General features: G+C 30.1%; 1 non-coding gene across 1 annotated transcript; it reads left to right on the top strand.

Moving 5' to 3' along the window:
- The first annotated feature begins 353 nt into the window (after positions 1-353).
- LOC128042650 (small nucleolar RNA R71) lies at positions 354-459 on the top strand. Its single transcript, XR_008198165.1, has one exon. It is a non-coding gene; the product is annotated as a small nucleolar RNA R71 (small nucleolar RNA).
- The last annotated feature ends 20,564 nt before the right edge of the window (positions 460-21,023 follow it).

The following is a 21,023-nucleotide window of genomic DNA, read 5'->3' as shown; positions in this document are numbered from 1 at the left end:
TTTCCACTCTTATTCCCAATGTAATTCACATCTTCGGCAGGATTGTTGATATAATGGAAGAGTGGCTTGTCTCCTTCATACATAGACGATGCACAAGTAGATTCAATATGGTTTAATATGTCCATTATCTGTTGATACTTATCATCCTCTTAAATAGCTTTGACCGTAGCGATTTCTGGTCATATGTGAAACGTTCAGTTGGCCACTGACAAGAGTTTAATGTCATATTTTCAATAATCTTGTACAATCCCCGTACATCCTTTCATAAGAGCTCCTCCTGCTGCTCCGTCTAGTCCAAATCATGAGTTTGCATCCAACCTGTTGTTAATACCTGCAGTCGCATCCACTTAGGAAATTTGTGGTGCGAACATTTTTTAATCAAAATTTTGAAGAGTTCCCATGCCTCATAGAAACCTTCCCCTTCCATCTATCTAAAGATTGCAATATCTCTTCTTAGCTGAACTGCTTTGCTAATCGGGAAGAACTTCCCAACGAGTTCATCCCATGTTGTGATAAATCCTGGTGCTTGCGAGTCTAACTAAGAAAAACCGTTATCAATCAAAGAAAAAGGGAACAATCAAAGATGATTAGCTCATCAGTGACCCCGTTATACTTAAAAGTATCACAGAGTTGAAGAAACCATTTGAAATGTTTATTAGGGTCCTCTATCATAGTGCCCCTAAACTGCAAATTATTTTGGATCATTTGTATCATCATCGGTTTGATTTTGAAACTATTAGCTGAAATTACTAGCCTTGTTATACTTTAGTGAACCATGTCTAAGCTTGGTAGGGCATAATCCCTTAGAGTCCTCTCATTTTGCGCCATCTGCACGTTTAAAAGTAACATATAATGACATTCAAGGCACAATCCAATCTTTATTATGCAATGTTCTAATAATAACCTAAAAATGAAAATATATCCACTTAAGTATAGGCAACTCATCAAGTTTAGAGGCTTAAGATATAACTCTTTTCAAGAGTTATCAACATCCTTAGCCTGTGTCGCGAAATTGAAGGTAGTTTCTAACTTTCTCTATTCTCTCTCTATGTTGCGACATTGGATCTCCCATGTGGCGAAATAGCATCCAATATTGGCCCGAAATGCCTTCTAATGGTCTCCTGCACACTCACGAAGTACGTTAGCTCTCCTTTAGGCCTCGTTCGGCCCTTAAGGTCAATAAAAGACTCGATGTGCACATTTTATTGAAAGTAAGTAAAACTAAAGAAACTAAAATAAAACATAACGAAAATGCTTATATTCAATCTCCTTAAATGTGAAAACTAATTTAATCTGCTACACTGAATTATGGCAAATCAGTTCTATAATTAATAAAATAAAGTGGATGATTTTGGGCCTTAAAAAGCCCACATGCGAAACGTTGCATGGGCTCGGGATGTTTTCATCTTGCATTCGAGCCCTTTGGGCTTGGCCCAATCTCGAGACCTTTGGGTTGGAGAATTCTATACAAACAAAGCTTTGGTGTGATAATCAAGTTGCTCTTCATATTGCATCAAGTCTAGTCTATCATGAGAGAACTGAACGCATTGAGGTTGGTTATCACTTCATTCATGAAAATTTTCTTGAGAATTTTGATTTCTACTAGTTATGTGAGGATAGTAGAACAACACGTTGGCTTATTCACAAAAGCATTAAATGGGAAAATTTGATTGATTATCTATGTAACAAGCTAGGCATGATCAAAATTTATGCTCTAGCTTAAGGGGGAGTATTATAGACTGTAAATAGTCGATTTTTAGGGATAGATTAGTTTATTATTAGGGACTAAATAGATTGATTATTTTCTTATAAAATTACTATAACATCTATTTATATTTAATATAAATCAATAGCAAAGTATCTCATTCTTCTACTCATTCTTCTATCGGTCAAAATATTATAAAATTAATATTTAATTTTGCAAAATCTTAAAAAAACAATTTTATACTAAAAAAATAAAAACTGAGTAGGAAATTTTACCCTAATGATGGAATAATAAGCTATGTGCTCTTTTTGAAACCTTAAAGCAACTATTTTTGTTTTCTAAAAACAATTAGAAAATGCTTCTTCTTTTTTTCTTATTTCTTTTTTCTAAAGTAGGAGAGTTTGAGAAGATTTCCGGCGAAAATAGATGAGAATTGGGTGAGGTTGGCTATTTATAGGAGAGGACCTTGGCACTCATGAGAGTCTACTTCTTTGTTTTAAATATGTTGGTTGAGCCAATAGGCAAATAAATACCCAATCACAGTTGACTAGCTTAAACTCAACGTAGACTGCTGTCAAGGTCTTAGGCATTGTAGTTTGAATATTTATCTCCTAATAGAAAGGGCAAAAATTCTACGGTGATTTAATCATGTATTAAACTTGACACCTATGGTGCCATGGTTCCTTAATGAAAGAACTTTTAAGGATACTCTTTTTCGCGATTAAATAAAATTTCTACTATATTAAAATAAAAAAATGCATTTTTTGTGCTTTTCCTTTTTTTTTTTTTTTTTTTGAATATCTTTATTTCACTTTTCATCATTTTTAAGTTTTTTAGATAGGGAGTCGATTCCCTGAATGACAAATGCATTTAGCCATAAACATTTTTCACGTTGTCAAGTATCCCACATGCTTATTCTTGTCCAGTCTTTTTTAACAATGGTTTAATTTTTGTTTCAAATTCACATTTCCCTTGCTTATAAATTGCAAACTCTCAACTCGTATTCTCCACTTCTATATTCTAAAAAAAGTTGGAAATTCTTCACTTTGGAACATGAATTTCGCGTTTGTTTGGATGCCATTTGCGTAGTTGAATTTTAAGTTAACTCGATTGTAAGGAAGTAATTTATTGTTATTTTTAGTCTAGTCATTTTATTATGTCCAGAAATTCTATATTATATACATTTTATTTCGATTTTAATATTATTTTTAAATATTATATTTGATAATATATTATTTTAATATCCAAATAACATACTTGTAAAGGAATGAGGCCGTAGAAGATATGGAGGCCATTCAACGAGATAGATGGCTATGTTGAATCCATTTTGCATCTGCAGTTCTCCTATCAGCTTAGGGAAGCTAATTTCTTTAAGGTTTCTTTAGCTAAATTGGGGGTCAAACGTGATTCAATGTTTGAAGCAAGTTTCTAATGTCTCATTCCTTTCGAGTTTTTGCTTGCTTTTCTTTTTCTCTAGTGTTTTGTTGTGAGGATAGCTTATAGTGTCTTTTTTTTTTTTTTGTTATGTTTTGTGAAGTTGTATGCAACATCTTGCTTTATTTCAAGATTGATTTTCTGTTTCAAACAATCTTATTTAATAAAGTTTATTTTATGAGAAAAAGAGAGAGAATAACATAATCGATATTTAGTTTTGGTATGATTAGTGATATATGTATATGACGATAATTTTTATATTTGCTTGGTTGTTTTGACATTGTGATATATAATGTGTTATTTTAGTTTCTAAATTTTAGCATATTTAGATTTTATAAGTTTTATTTATATCTTAATTTTATTATAGTACTTCCATAAGTTTCATATGTGTAAGCTTTTGAATTTTAGTATTATTTATAGTAATTGAGTGACAAAAAATGGTGCTTCTTTACCAAGTTCTAAAGGTTCTAAGGTCCGATGTACAACATGAACAACTTAAAACTCTAATGGAAGTCTTGTGTAACCATCAAATGGATCCAAATAATTAGAGGGAATCTAGGGGGCTGGCATGGGCCCTGGCCCCCCTAAAATTTGTAAAACTGTTAAAGTTTTAGAAAGTTTTCATTGTTGATTTCTTGAAGAGTTAGGCTTGAAATTGATATATTTTAAACTTAGAATATAAAAAGGAATAGATCGTAAAGTTAATTTAGCTTATTGTTAAATTTGTTACATTAGGGACCGAATTGAATAAATGTAAAATTTTCATGAAATTATGTTAGCAATATAAATTATAAGGTCCTAACGACAATATATGAATCAAATTTTAATCTAAAGCTAGAAATCGAAGGTTAAGCTTATCCCGAGTTCAGGGACTAAATTGAATAAAATGAAAAGTTTGGGGAAAATCAAAAATAAATTTTTATAGGATCATTCATATCATAGTATATTATGGAAATTTTTGGTATTTATTGGTGATATAAAATAATTTTTTAGATCAAGATTTGGATCAAAATGGAGTAAATTGCGAAAAAACTAAAATTGTGAATTAGTCCCTAGAGAATCATCTCGTTTTGGTGTGTCGAAAAGGTAAGTTCATATGGAACTTACTATCGTATTTTATGTTGTGTGTGATTTGGTGTTTGATTTAATATATATAATTAGAATTCTAGTGAATTTGGCATGTATGGCTAATAATGGACTGTAAAGAAATGTCTTGTGATCATTGGCTCTTATGTAATAATACAGGGTACAAATGTAAAAGTTAATTGATTACAAGACATGTAAATGAAATATGTGATCATGTACAAGGATTGGTAATGACATATATACGGAAATGATGCCCGTGTGAACTTAGTAAAACATTAAGATACGTTTGGCATGCCAATAGTGTTATACGCATGCTTGATCAGGGATTTTACATGTTATAACAAGGTCTAGCATTTATTGTAGATTCATGGGTTATATGTAACAGAGGTTTAGCCCGAACGGGTAACCTTGATATAATTTCATCTTGTGTGAGTAACCTTGATATAATGTCAGCCTGTGTGAGCAACCCTAATATAATGTCAACTTGTGTGAGCAACTTAGTCACCCATGTATCCAAATCCATTTTACCATAGTTCCATCGTGCAGTATTCAATTTAATTGAAATGGAAAAGTTGAAAGTGAATTGGGAATTGAATGGTATATGCTTTTTACTTGATATGTGATATGTGATTACATTAATGTTAGTGATATTACTCATGATATGTAAGTATAACTAACCTATTTGGTTGTTAATGTTGACATGTACCTAGTTGTGCCAATATGTGCCAAGGATAGCCATTTTGAATTCCAAAATGATTGATAGTTAATATACTTTAAATGATCAAGGTAAGTATGGTCATTCTATTTGAACTTACTAAGCATCCTTTGCTTACTCTAGTTGTTTTCTTTCCTTGTAGATTGTCACATTGCGGAACTTGCCAAGCTGGATCAGCACGAAGCACACACTATTAAAAGATGGTAGAATTATGTTCTTTGTCTCCAAATTTTGTGGCATGTATATAGGGGCACCTTAGTGAGAAAATGATTACTTTTGGATAGTTGGTTATATGGTAACTATGGCATGGTAAATCTTGAGTAATATGATTTCCTTATGACTTGGTAAATATATGTCATTAATCATGTCACACCCCAAAATTGGGCCTAGTAGTTTTGAAGGTAATTTAGAGACTTTGGCTCGAAATGAGTTCGAAAATTTTGAAATATCGTAACCCAAAATTATTTTTTACTATAGCTTTTTTGAAAATCAAATCAGTTTTTGAAAATAAGGTAGGAAAGATCTTCAATTTTGAAAGGAGGACTATTTTGTAAAATGGCTTAAATTAGGAGTGGTTTTAAAGCAATTATATCAAAGTTTTAAAAATACCCTATTTTTCCCTCCATCTATATTAAACTCACGATAGTTTCTTCCTTCACTGTTTTTGTTGCCATCCCTTGATTTTCTCAAGCACCCTTCACTTATTTTATTTTTCAAACATCAATTCCTTTTATTTCTATCATCTCCCAAGCATTAAACTTCCTTAGAATTCTATAAAAAAACTATCAAATACACCATTGATTTTGCCATTGCACAACTTGTGGGTTTTCTGGATTTTCAACCAAACGTTCAATTTTCTTCCATCAAAGGTAATGATTCGATTTCCTATTACTTTTTGATGGTATCTAGACTTTTAAATAGAGTTTTTATCTATTGAATCAAAATTTTTGAATAAATACCAAGAATTGGGTCGTTAATAGTGGATTTTGGGTTTTTGAATGAAAATGATGTTTCAAAGTGTTTTTCGACTTTTTATAAAGTTTTTTGTTAAAGAATTCTAAGGTTTTAATGAATTTTCGTGAAAATTGTCGTAGTATGTGTAGTTTTGTGTAGTTGGAAGGTTGAGAATTGTTCTTGGATGCATAATTAGTTGATTGGAATCAGTTTTATGCGATAGGAATGAGTAGGTGTTGAGATTTTTACGTTTCGACTAAGCTAGTCGAAATTTTGGTTTCAAGAGAATACAGTTTCAAAAGGTGAATGAGGGTGGTATTTGTACATGAGGGAAAGCTTGGAAGTTTTCTAAAAATAGCATGAATATACCTTAGAAATATCCCATATATGGCCGACCATATTTCATAGAGAGAGGGGTTGATTTTTTTCATGATTCAAGGTTGATTCTTTCTTGATTTGTGGCATGGGTTGGACAGCAACTATAGGGTTTGACTGGGGCTGGTTTGTGATTTTTTTTCACATGCAAGGACCCTCAAATAATTATTCCAAAGTTGATTGGGTTGCTCTAAAGTCATTGTCGAAATTGGGCTTCTTTCCCTCTTAATGGATGGTTTAGGCTCCTATCTAGAGGCAGACTTGTTCTTTTCAACAACACACTTCCAAGCAGGGTTAAAATAATTTTGTAGAATCCAAATTCCTTAGCTTGTCATCCCATGCTAATTGTTGTTTAGCTCATTTGCATGTGTCACTCATATTGGCTTTGAACATCGAACAAGTCAGTGTACCAAGCTACAACAATTACAGCACAGATTATGAAATTTTCAAAATGCAGCAACATAGAGTAGAATTATGTGAATTTAGCACCGAATTACTCAAAAATTATAATCTTGATTTAATTATGCCAACATTATCAATATGTACTAAAAACACATAATTGGTTATAAAAATATTCGAGATTTGCATAAATTCTAAGTAAAAAGGTGCTCTAAAAATCTATATATTTAGAGCTATCAATTTGCTTCAAAAGTTCTCGAGACTTGATCTTTAAAAATGGGTTTTAAGAGTTTCTTTCTTGAAAATTTTTGAGATTTGATCCAAAAGTCTTTTAGACTTAATCTTGAGTTGGTGGGGCTTGCTTCAAGGGTATCAAGAATTTATTTCGAAAACAGGTTTAATCTCCTTTGTGTCATAAGAGTGAGATTGGAGATACTTTTAATCCAATAATCTTCAAGACATGATCTCGAAAACATGATTTGATCTCATTTCTTTGATGAACTAAGATCAGATAGTAACTTTTGGGAATTCTTCAAACTTACCATAAAGTTCTCCAAAATTTTACAAGCTTTTCATTTTTTGCAAAGATTTCTTTAGATTTGGGAGAAAGCTTGAATTCTTTATAATCTTCTCTTTAGGCTTCTTAATTCCATAGTTTCAAATTTCTAAGCTTATCTTTAATGGCTTGATAGATAAGAACAATCAATTTTTTAGTTTGCCTGATAATTTTGCATAGGTAATTAGAGTAATAAATCAACCTCCAATAATAACTAGCTAATCGGCTATTATTGGTTTTATGACCTAACCGAACCAACTTAACTTTCGTGGGCTCCAATCGGTTAAGTTGGTTAGACAACTTTACTTTTTTCCTTTCCTTTAAAATAAATTTAAAACAATATCTTATATATGAAATAATAATGTACTATAAATAAAATAATAATATTTTATATATTTAAAATATTTATTATATATTATAAATATGTTTAAAATAAATTGAAAATAATGTATATTAAATCAATTATTTCAATTATGAATTTCAATAATTGATAATCGATCAGTTGACTCGATTATTTTAATTCAACCCTTAATTGAATTAACTAATATATAACCAACTTAACTAAAATCAACAAAACTAAATGTATCGATTAAGTGAGTTGTGACTAACTTTTCCTCACCCCAAGGCATGGGTGTGACCTTTGTCTTTTTAGTGCAATGAGTTGTGAAAATATGAGTTGTTTTAGAATATAAATACTTCATATGAAAGTTATAAAATAATATATCTTTGTTATTTTTTAATTTAATTTAATTATTAAAGTTTTAATTGAGTTAATGCTACTCATAAATCAAATATTAATTTGAAATTATCAAACCTCATTATTTACTAAAGCAATAAATATTGTTTTGAAGATATTTTGATCTTTTATATTTTTTATAAAATTTAAATATATATATATATAATGATATTTGACCCTAAGTCATCAAAATCTTCATTGTTTTAATTTTAACATTTCAATTAAAATCACTTTTTGCTTTTATATCATTTTTTATAAAATTGTTACATAGAATGTGTCATAACCTAGTAGTATTAAGGAGTATGATTTTTATTAAAAAATTATTTATATTAATTAATAACCACATGTGCTAATATTTGATTGATTAAACATTTGTCCTACTACGTATGTCTATCGATATTTTCATTTTAAAATATAATAAAAAGATGTACCTAATGATGTATCCCATTTGAATAAGGCAGTTTATGCCAAATCCGCCAGCTTTGTTGACAAAGGTGGTGTCTATTTTGTTCCTACACCTAAAAATCTTAGGCTTAACTTTAAACGTGTGATTATTTTTTCAAGTTATAAATCCCATTCTTTCAAAAATTGTTGACAATAAGATCAGATCTTTTACTAAAATAAAAGGGGAAAAAAAAGGCAAAATGATGGATTTGAAAAGGCCAAATTAAGACTAGAAGGTTAATGATGCATTGCAGATTTATGATCGTTAATTAATTAATCATAAAAAAATGCATGCAATGTAACTTAACTTGTTTAAGTTCTTTAAAGTTTGGTTTATCAGTTCTGAAGCTTTACTAATTAACCAATGGCGTTAAGGTATGATAATTTAACCCTTCAATTTAAAATTTTATTTTACTTTTTTATCTTTTTAGCTTTGCAATTTATATTGTTTATCAAATTTATCTAAAATAGATGAAAAAATTAATGTTTGTTAACTTTATCGATGTGACTTCCACATGACAGTTTACATATATGCTACTATGTTAGCAATTAATTAATTTGTTAAAATTAAAATATTAAAAACATCTTTTATAAACTTTTCATAATTTTACGTATATGCTACGTTATTAATTAATTAATTTTTTTAAAATTAAAAATATTAAAAACATATTTTATAAACTTTTTAATAATATTTCTTTTAATTTTTAAAACTAATTAATTATTATCTTAGCATTCACGTGTATATCATATCATAAAATAAACTTTTTTTATAAAGTTGAATAGTTAAATAAATCATTACCCTCATTCAGTGCATTCTAATTAATATGTTGAATGGATATATTACCTTGATAAATTTTCTAATTTTGAAATGTTAACTTCTACAAATATATCTTCCTTTTTGTAGTATAAAATGGTTAGCATTTGGTACAGCAATTAGTAACTTCAAAAATTATCATGTATTTTAAAATATATATTTTATTTTTAATATTTTACTATATATCTATAGGACTTTTGTTAACTATTTAATATTATTTGTGAAGTCTAAAACTCTACTAATAATATACCAAATATTTTTCCAAAAATAAATGAATTAAGGAGTCAATCTTAATATTTATGTTTATTAACAAAGAATAAACTTAGAATAAGAAGGAAAAAATAGGGCTAAAATAATAAAAAGCTATTAAAATTTATAGTTGCATTTGCATTAACATTATATTATGCATCATTCATAATAGGTTAAATGCTCGATTAGGACACAATTTTTAGGTGTTGCTTATCTAAGGGTTAAATTTTTCTAAAGATTCATGTAAGGGCTTAACATTTATAAAATGTTCAAATAAGGATTTTTACACATTTCAACTCAACTTGAATAAAAGATAGATAAATTCTAATGTATTTAAAATAAAATACATGACAGTTGACTCAAGTATTGCTTAAAAATAAAAGAAAATGATAAAAATATAATTTGAGACCTAATATATGACACTTGAGAAACCTTATTTGAGTACTTTCAAAAATATTTGGCTCTTATTTGACCTTTATTTGAGCACTTTTGTAAAAGTTGGCCCCTTATGTAAGCATTCTGGAAGATTAAGCCCTTATGTGAAAAACCCCTAAAAAGTTAAATCCCAATTTAAGCATTTAGCATTTATATTATGTTTTAATTTGTATTCAATTAACCCTTAAATTGTGAGGTTTAAGGTGTGATTTTTGTAAGGTTTAGGATGTTTTAGGAGTTTTTATCCCTGTAACCAAAGTTTTAATATTAATAAAATTAATTTTGGTTGAGAAATAAATAAATCCTTATCTTAAACCAATATTTTATTTTAATCTTTGACTTTGATATCCAAAATGATTAGGATCTCAATTAAGTCCTGAGTCGAGTTGAAAAGAAAATTTTATAATTAATATATTTATAAAAATTATGTTGAATATAAATGAAGTTTTTGTGGAATTGGTAAAGCTAATACTTCAAGCATTATAGTGTTTAGATTCAAATCCCACACATGTATTTTAAAATTAATTTTATAGTTTTTATATAGAGCATATAAAAAAATATCCTCATAAAGCATTTAGTTTTCTAAATTTTCTCAGCAAAATCAATTTTGACTCATAACCTCAATTTAATAAATGCTTTATAAAGATTTTATGGTAGAAATTGTAGATAAGTGTTAATAGTAGTATCAGTGAGCAACACCCCTCATCGAACTTTTGACACAAATTTCAAAAGTGCATATCATATAAAGTGAATAAAGATTACTTTTTCTTTTTTTTCTTTGAAAAGAAGTTATCCATGGAAGATGCCCTTAAAAGATTCTTTCCAAAAATTTGACACATGGAGGAGAGAAAGTGATGTTGTTAACATTTCCCAAAACTTCATTACATATTATCATAGCCTACTTCTTTTTAAAGCAGTGTAAGTTTTCATAAAGATGATTTGGCTTTTCAATTTCTAACACCAAACAGTTAATTAATATGAGCAAGTATAGTCCTGAGTATTCTAATAAAATGAGATCATCTAAACAGAAAAATCCTAAGATAATCATTGAAATCAATATATTATTATGATGTATAATATAGCGTAACTATGGAGTATATATACATCATCAAAGTCTATTTTTATGAAAGGCCAATAGCTAATTAAGAACAAGCGGCCAAAGAAGATTAGAGAAAGCCACGTGGGGGTTCCAACAAATGTTTTTTTTCCTTTTTCTTAAGAGAATAATTGAGCATCTGTAACTGTCTAATTAATTACGAGGCATTGAAAATATTTGATTGGGCGCATATGAAGTTTGAGGAAGAGATAGGTATATAGGGGTATGTATACCAATCCCATAAAAGGAAGAAGTTACTTACAATCCCTTAACTTAAGCGAGTAAGTCTTTGAAAGGGATATGAAATTATTGGTATCCAAAGGGGAAAATGAAGCCGTCACTCATTCTCCAACATCAAACCTAACCTAACTCAACTTCACCTCATTGGAACAAAACCCTAACCCTAGAATTTCACAATCATTTAATTTTTTTATCATTTGCTTAGACTAATCTTTACGTCATCCCTACCTTATTACGTGTATCTTAGTTTCTGGTCACATGTTTCTCGGAAACCTTTTGACGTCTCCGTAATTTAGCTGCTTCTTTTTATTATATTTATATTAAATTTCGATTAAAAGTTTAAAATTCATGTATTTTAAGTTTAAATCTGGTGAAGAGGGATTGGCTCTTCTGAGAGTAGTCTTCAAAATATCGTCTTCGAGAACGTTGATCTGGTCCTTCAACAATGAAAGGTAGGAGAATTTTGTCTCCCACTCCATTAAAAGCCATGGACAGTTCACGAAGGAAATGTCTCGTCGGTGGGATTCAAACTTTTGACCTATTGAATATAGGTCAATTGTTGGGGTCTATAGTATCACTTAAACTAATCGGCTCTTTTGAGAGAAGTCTTCGAAGTACCTTCCTTGAGGATGTCGATCGATCCCTCAACAAAATTCTATCAAATCAATGTATTATTCATTTAAAAATTAAAAAAAATAAAACAATCTTGTACTAATATTTGTTATTTCATTTGGTGTTAAATTGACTCGTAATCATAACTCAATCAGGAGCTTAATATAAATAAAGATGGATAATTAAATTAAGTCGAGATCCTCCAAAAAAATTTTAGTTTTATAGAAATTTTATTTTAATATTATTATCTGTTAGTTAAACAAATAAAATGATGAATTGGAGATGTATATTTTACTTCATTTTCACTTTTTAAATATAATAGAAAGACATCTGTTGAATTATTAACCTTGGATTTAAAAAATTTATTCACGGTAAAATGATATATATAATACTGTATTTGAAGCCGTTAATTTAGAATTGGATCTCCTTATATCAGACAAGCTTGCTTGGAAGATTATATGTTGAGATGTCATGAATTTGTTAGAAAACTGGATGACCTAATACTTTTGACTCTTCTTTAATTCTTGTTTCAGTTAATTGTAAATTCCTTGGTCAAATCATTTTCTTCCCAAGTCGTTCCGTACAAATATATAATATAATTAGTTTTCTTTATGAATAGTTTAGGATCTCAAACTTTTCAAATAAAAGTAATTAAATTTTTATTTTATTTATTCTTTTGGTACTTAAACTTTTAAAATACATTAAAAGACCTTCAAACCTTTTCAAAAAAAACAATTAAGCCTCTACCTATTTTTACACTCAATTGGGTACTTAAACTTTCAAAATGCATAAAAAACACCCTCAAACCTTTTCAAAAAAAAAAGCAATTAAGCCTTGCTTTTATTAAAATTAGAAAAAAATTATAAAAATTAAAATCAATAAAAGCTATAAATATTATTAAATTTTAATTAAAAAATTTTAATATTAAAAATTAGAAAAATATATAAAATCGTAAAATATATAAAATTTTAAAATTTTATAAAAATCATAAAAATTATAAAACATATAGTATTATAAAATTTTATAAAGTCGTTAAAAATTATACAAAATATAAAGAAATATAAATTTCAGTAAAAATTTTTATAAATATTATCGAACCAAAAGAAGCATTTTATAATTTTTCTATAAATTTTATTGATTTTTATTTTTATCATTTTTCGCCACATGTCATGTTGTGTTGCGATACGTGATGACTTTAACTGAGAAAAACTAGGGGTCGTTAAATTTTGTATGATTTTTATAAAATTTTACAATTTTTTTTATTTTTTATGATTTTTATAAAAAAATTCTAATTTTTTATATTTTTATTAAAATTTAATAATTTTTTTCTTTTTATAATTTTTTTCTAATTTTTAATAAAAGCAGGGGATTAATTGCTTTTCTGAAAAATTTTGAGGGTCTTTTTGATACATTTTGAAAGTTAAAGTACCCAATTGAGTGAAAAAAATAAAGTAGAGGCTTAATTTTTTTTTTTTTTGGAAGAAGTTTAAGGGCCTTTTTGATGCATTTTGAACATTCAAGTGCTCAATTGAGTGCAAGAAAAAGAGGAAGGACTTAATTGTTTTTTTTTTTGAAAAAGTTTGAGGATTTTTTATACCCTTAAGCCAAAAGTTAATTATTTCTTAAATTATTTTATAAATTTTGTAATTACAAGATTATAACATAATAATTGATATAGGACTTAATTTTAATAAACAATATTCTGAAATTATTTTAAAATATAAATATTATAATAGTAGACTATGTGAAATTTTATTTTTATATATAATTTTAACTTAAGTTTAGTTATTAATTAGTGAAGGTAGATTATTAATTAAATTTAAATATTGTAACCCCAAATAATATTGTAACATTATTTACATTTTAAAATATCTCTTTCACTTTTAATAATGTATTTATTTGCAGCTAAAAAGTAGTGTATTTGATTTGTAAAAAAAATTTAAAACACTTTTAAAATCTACCGTAGTTTATTATTTAAAATTATAAATTGAATTATTGGATATAAACAAACTGGAAAGATCTATTATGAAAATGTAATTTGCAAGACATTATTAAAAATCATATAAAAAAAGGTAGAGGAATTTGGCTAATTTACCAAAAAAAGCCCATTTTTTTAAAAAAATTACGGAAATGGGCCGGTTTTTTAATTATTTACCGGAATGGACCATTTTCCGCGAAATCGCGTCCACGTCGGTAGCGATGTCGTGGTATGTGATAGATATCGCGTCACGTCGGTAGCGACCGATGGCGTGGAAGGAAATCGCGTCCTGAGGAAGCGATTTCCTTCCACGCCGGCAGTCGCGTTGACGTGGACGTGATGTGGACGCGCGTGTGAACAGTGCCCAACGGTCAATTTTTTGACCGTTGCCCCCCCCAACGGTCAATTTTTTTTTTCACTATATAAACCCCCCACCCCTTTTATTTTCACAAACAAATTCAATATCAATTTCCTTCAAAAATTATCTCAATTCCGTTCAAAAATTCTCTCAAGTTCCTTCCAAAATTCTCTCAAACTCTCAAATTCCTTCCAAAATCCTCTCAATTTCCTTCAAAAAATCTCCAAATCCATATTAAATTTCTTTTTCCATTATATTTCATTATTTTAAGCAAATTTTAAAATTTTTTATTTTTTTAAAAATAATTTTAATATTTTTAATATTTTCAACAATGGCGGGATCATTGATTCGTCTTAATAAGAATCACATATCGGTGGAGCAAATGAACATGGTAAGTATTAAATTTAAATTTTAAATTTTATTTAAGATATTTTTATTTATGTATTTTTAGATATTTATTAAATTATTTTTTGTTATAAAAGGCTAAAGATCGGGTATTGGAATGCAATATTCGGAATATGCATGCTCCTCCATCACCGTTAGTAGAGAACTACCTGCGGGAAGCGGGATTTTGGCATGTGGCGACCGTAGGCTGGGGATGCAAGTTGGAGCCGAAATTGATCAGTGCGTTGATCGAGAGGTGGAGACCTGAGACGCACACACAGCGTGCATGATGTTTGCCATTGCCTTCGCCTTGTTAATTTCTTGAACTACCTTACAGCACCATACATGCCCACCCTGCATCTGGCCTGCATAAGTTGCTGCTCGCTTTGGAAATAGCGCCGCCAAACGGAAATATGTCTCTCGCACAACCGCTGTTATCGGTAGATGGCGCGTTCCTTTAAGAACAGAATTTATGCATTCTGCCAGGTTCGACGTCATATGGCCATATCGTAGGCCTCCGTTGTATGCTTGTGCCCACTGTTCGAAACGTATGTTGCAAAGGTAGTCCGCCCCTTCTCCGTTTTGGGATCGCAAGATTGCCAACATCTCGTGAAAACGATCTTTATTCATTTCATACCCTACCAATATAAGAACATAGTGAATATTTTATATCGCTTCTACCAATAAAACTAATTGAAATTGACAAACGAAATAATACAGTTATATAGTAAATACCCATGTTGGTCACTTGTTGTCGTTCCGTCTTAGATGGATATTGCCTGTAGTAGTTCGAAGCAACGTGTCTCAGGCAATATCTATGGTGTGTACGCTGCCACAAGCTTCCCTCTCGATCAAATGCAGCTAGTATACCGGCGCCTCGATCTGAAATAACACAGATATCAGGTTGGGGGCACACATGCCTCCTTAACCTAGAGAGAAAGAAATCCCAGTCACCAGACGACTCCCCTGGTGTTATTGCATATGCAATTGGAAGAATTCTCCCACCGCCGTCCTGTGCCACTGCAACCAATAGTCGATGAGTGTACCTACCGAACATGAAGTTACCGTCAATTTGTACCAACGGCTTGCAGTACGGAAATGCGACTCGGCATTGCTTAAAGGTCCAAAATAGGCGTTTGAACACTTGGCATCCACGTAGCAATCAGCCGTTGTAGTACGCATGTTCCGTTTCAAGGTCTGTGATGGCACCTGGGACGTATCTCTCTAGCACCTGACACCATTGCCATATTTCATTATATGACCCGTCCCACCCACTATGCATCTTCTCCAATGCCTTTTTCTTAGCTATCCAAGCCTTGCGGTAAGAGGGCGTGTACCCCATTTGGCTACGGATATTGGCAATTATCACCTGCACTGAAGTCCGAGGATCTGCTTTTATCGTGGGCAGTATCAAGCTAGCCAACATAGCTGAATCCATTTTCGAATGATCTTCTGAAACACCTACAGAGGGAGGGAGTACATTAAATAATGCAACATTGGAAAATAAAAATATTTTTCAAACACATTCAATACTGTACCTGCAGCACATGTATGTGGACCTTTGTACTTTTTGATCTCCCATAACCCTGTCCTCTTCCTTAACGAGGCGACGATCTTCCATGAACATGTACCGTCTTGTACCGCACTCTTCGCCTCAAACTTATCAGATTTTGATTTAACGACGTGGTAATTAACGCCGTTTTTGATGCTATGCTGTTTCAAAGCACCAATAAAACTATCCTTATTGGTAAACTAATTACCAACTTCAAGTTCACCGAGATCTACCCCCGAACTTGTACGATCGCGCACCCGGTGTGGTAGATCTGGAAACTCTAACGCACCATCATTTGACAGATCGACATTATGCATGTGGGCTGGAGGTGAGTATGCTCTGAATCATGGATACATCTCGAACACCGGACGGAAGTACATCAGTTGGTGACGTAAATTGTACATATAACTCAATATAAGTTGCTCCGCTAGCAAGATGAGTCTGCACCATTGCCTCCAAGCTACGAGCACCTTTTATGTCGAACGAGTCATATGTCACCGGATCAACGAAGAACAAAATCGATACGTCATTGATGTAACTTTCATTGCCGTCGTTCAAGATTTTACGCCTAATTCTTTTACGGAGTTCGTCAAATCTATGTTTTGGCTAAATGACAATGCACCGTATTCTCCGACAAAAAAGAACACCATTCTCGGTGTGGCAAACCTCACCATCGTAGTAAATAACAAAGATTAATATCGTTCACTCATTTTGAAACTCTAAGTTTCTTAGCTCTCTAAAATGTTTCACTGTGAGTTATGCATTCTAAGAACATTTTCGCCTAATTTATAGCCTCATTAAACTTGTTATCAGAGTAAAATCGCATCCACGAGGCGCGATTTGACATTATTTGCTCGAAACGCCAAAAAATTTATTTCCTACATGACCAATTAAGCGAAATCGCGCCCACGGGCGCGATTTCACAATTTCTTCTCACATAGCATCCTAGTATCAGCGATTTTATACTATTTGCTAAGAAAACGTCAAAAAAAAATTATTTCTTACATGACCACTGTAGCGAAATCGCGTCCACGAGGCCACGATTTCACAATTTCTTCTCAAATAGCATCCTGGTAAAAGCGATTTCCCACTATTTGACCAGATACGTCAACTCGAAAAAAAATTTTCCGGGACCCCTAACCCCTAAAAAGCCTGCACCCTAAACCCTAAAAGCCAGAAAACCCAAACGGAGTATCAGCGTCAAAATCGCGTCCACGTCAGCACGATGTCAGGGTACGTGACAGGACATCGCGTCCACGTCAGCAGGTCGCGTTGACGTGGACGCGATGTCCTGTCACGTACCCTGACATTGCGCTGACGTGGATGCTATTTCGTAGAAAATGGTCCATTCCGGTAAATAATTAAAAAACCGGCCCATTTCCGTAATTTTTTAAAAAAATAGGCTTTTTTTGGTAAATTAGCCGAGGAATTTATATATGCAAATTTCTCCTCCACAAATGCTTTCTTTCATTTCCACGTGTTGAAATTTTATAGGATGAACACTTTAGAAACTTAGGAACATTGTAATATAATATATATACTAGTTTCTTATCTCGTGCTATGTGCGACTTAATTGTATGTATTAATTATAATTTTTTAAAATTTTTTTTAAAAAATTATAAAGTTTCACAAATAATATAAAATAATATATCTTAATATTGTATATTGTTTAACCTATTGATTGACTTAATCAATGAAATCTTCTTGATAAATCCTTATAATGTTCTTGTTCATTTCAAACTTTTCTATAATTTTTCATTAATTTTAAGCTACTCGTTGTACAATGTCTTGAACATCTCAATATCGCATTAAAGTTGTTTAATCACTATCTCATCGGATTTATTCCTCAAATCCTTAGTGGATAATTCTTTTTATAATATTAATGTAAAATTAGAAAGTAAGTGATGTTAAAACAAATTATGCAAAATAGAATAAAAGATATAAATTGAAAATAAGAAAAAAATTAAAATAGGATAATAAGGTTAAAAATCCTTAAATTGCTAGTGATTTAATTTATAAATTGTATTGTGTTTCATCATCTTTGCACGAATCCTATTTATAGGACTTCATGCATGCATAAAATGGAAGGAAGAAGGTGGACTTTGGATACTATAAGTTATCTTTTATTTTTGTATTTTATTCTTTTATCTTAATTTTCGTAATCAATATATTAATTTACTTTAGAAAATGAATCTTTGCTTGCTGTCAAAGACAGAAGTAGCAAATAAGGTTTATATGAAACAAATTGTTGACATTATAAAGAGTAAATATATTCACTATCTATTATTATGGTAATTAATTGGCTTGGTCATAGATTGTGCTTATAGTAACTTACAATTCAAAATAGAGTATTAGGGATCAATAATGCAAATATGAAAAAGTGTATTGAGGAGTTATTTAAAATGTTTAATAAATTGGAATTTTAATTAATGTAATACTAAATCATTATTACTAATGACAATAAAATCATATTTAAAATTTAATTTTAAAACAGGAATCACTCTAAATGTAACTCAAAATCAAATATTTTAAAACATAAAGAATTAACCAATAACTCGATGTTTTCATATATGTTTACTTTCCTTCTTTTATATTATATATATGATATGATATATTAAAAGGTTTTTATTTATGTTGATTTAAAATTAAATTTATTCTACATTTATTTTATTTTTATAGTACCAATATTTAGTTAGTGTAACATCATATTTAATTTTATGTTTGGATTAAGGCTAGGAAAAATTGTAAAAGAAAATGTGGAGTTTTTCTTTTTTTCTTTTTCATCAAAAAGTTTGATAAATATTTTAATTTAAATAAAAAAAGTGAGGGAAATTAAGTATTCCTTGCTTTTTTTACAACACATTTTTATTTAGCTAAATTTAGGGAAAATTTTCTGTCAAAAGGAGAGTTAAAAATTTTAAAGATATAAAACACATACTTTATCTCTTCATATTTTAGGTAAACTAAAGTAACATATATTTGTTTCCTTTTTAGATATTCTTTTATTTCAACAAAATAAAATAAGAAAAGTTAAGTATCTATTAAAATATTCAACTTTGATTACCCCCAACAAGGAAGTGAAAACATATTTTTTTTTTAAATTCTTTTTAACCTATTCATATTTTATATAAACATTTTATAAAATGTTATAATTGAAAAGCGAATTATAGTTAATCTCTTACTTTCCTTCTACCCTTGAACCAAATAAAGATGATTAAATTTCTTTATATCTTTTCTTTAATAATTTTTAATTATCTAAATAAGATATCGCATGTCTTTTACTTTTCTTTTCTTTTTTTAACATTACTCTTGTTACTTTTTCTTCTTTTTTTTTTTTTTTTTTTTTTTTTTGCATTTGGGGGATGGAGATGACAACAACAAAATGTGAATCTTGGCCGTTGGGATGCCAACAAAGATTTAACCATTTCTCCCTTATGTTTCAACCTTTTTTTTTTTTGTTGTTGTTATTGTTTACCCAAACTAATGAATCCTTTCATTTTTTGTCTCCTTTGAAAGCAAACAAATTTTGTTAAAATTCTTATACTTTCATTTCCTTTACAAGTTTTATGAAATAAATGCTTAAGAGGTCCTTAAATTATAAAGTTAGGAGCAATTTAGTCTCTCTCAAAATAAATGAATCTTTTTTTTCAGCAAATATCACTTTTATTATTAAAAGGAAAATAAAGGGAAAAAAATAGTACAAGAAAGAAAACAAATCTCACCTAACATAGTTAATGAGTCAGCACAACCATTAGCTTCCGTTAATGCATTAACAAAAGAATCATTTTGAAGAAAGAAAACAAATTTGTCAATCTCAAGAAAGACACTCCAAAGTTTCCATGGTTGCGTCTCTTTCTTTGTAATCCATGTCATTGTTACAATTGAATATGAATCAACAAGAGAAGCCCAAAAGCACCACTAAGAATTAGATAACAAATCAATAGCAATCTTAATTGTCTAAACCTATGCCTCGTTAGAATCCATAAGTACTAAAGGCTCATAAAAGATGCCATGAATATCCCCCCAAAATGTCCCCCAAGACTCCACCACACCAAGAAAGACCCGACTTATCTCTTCTTGATCTATCGACATTGAACTTAACTAAATCAGCATTCGAGGGCAGCCACTTAACATCACACCTCTCGGTCCTCAACCAAACTTTCTCGACACATAACTTTGGTGAAATTCACCAGAAGGCTTCTTTTAACAAATTTGAACCAGCTAGGGCATTCATCAAATGCATATACCTCATTTTATAAAGGAACATAAACTTCAAACCACCCCACATCTTGTTATTGAAAATTGAATCACTCAATGACAACCAAATTATCTATAAGGTTGTCTTACAAAAAAACTAGTTTCCTCTTCTTTAAGATACCACCAATATCAGCTTCATTATATTAAAAAACAAAATCATCACACTCATAGGCATCACCTAAGAAAAACCTCACCATTGCGAAAGCAAGCCCTAAATGACCCAAGAAAAGTATAAATGAATCAATAAAACGATCACAATATTCCTCCTTACTCCAAATGCATAGCAATTTGTCTTATTAAGTTACACACCTCTCTATATAAGAAAAAGGTTTAGAAGGACACAACCATGGCAAGCCAATTGTAAAAAACCCTATACCTTGGGTGGAATACACATCCTCTATACGTTAATAGGTCAAATATCCTCCAAAGCGCCATTAAGAGAGCAATTTAGGCTCATAACCACTATGCGAATTGAGAAACAACCCCTTTAACTAGTAGCCCACACAAGTCAATTAGGACATTGTTCAAAAATCTAGATTACCTCAATATTTTTGCACAAAGCATCAAAAAGCTCAAACTTTCACTCTCACAAGTCTCATTTGAATAAACACCCTCTAATTTTAATATTAGTCAAAACACAAGCC

The sequence above is a fragment of the Gossypium raimondii genome, chromosome 7, assembly GCF_025698545.1.
Source record: "Gossypium raimondii isolate GPD5lz chromosome 7, ASM2569854v1, whole genome shotgun sequence".
In the NCBI taxonomy this organism is placed as follows: domain Eukaryota; kingdom Viridiplantae; phylum Streptophyta; class Magnoliopsida; order Malvales; family Malvaceae; genus Gossypium; species Gossypium raimondii.
The sequence above is the reverse complement of the archived record's forward strand: the minus strand, read 5'-3'. Positions and strand labels throughout refer to the sequence as shown.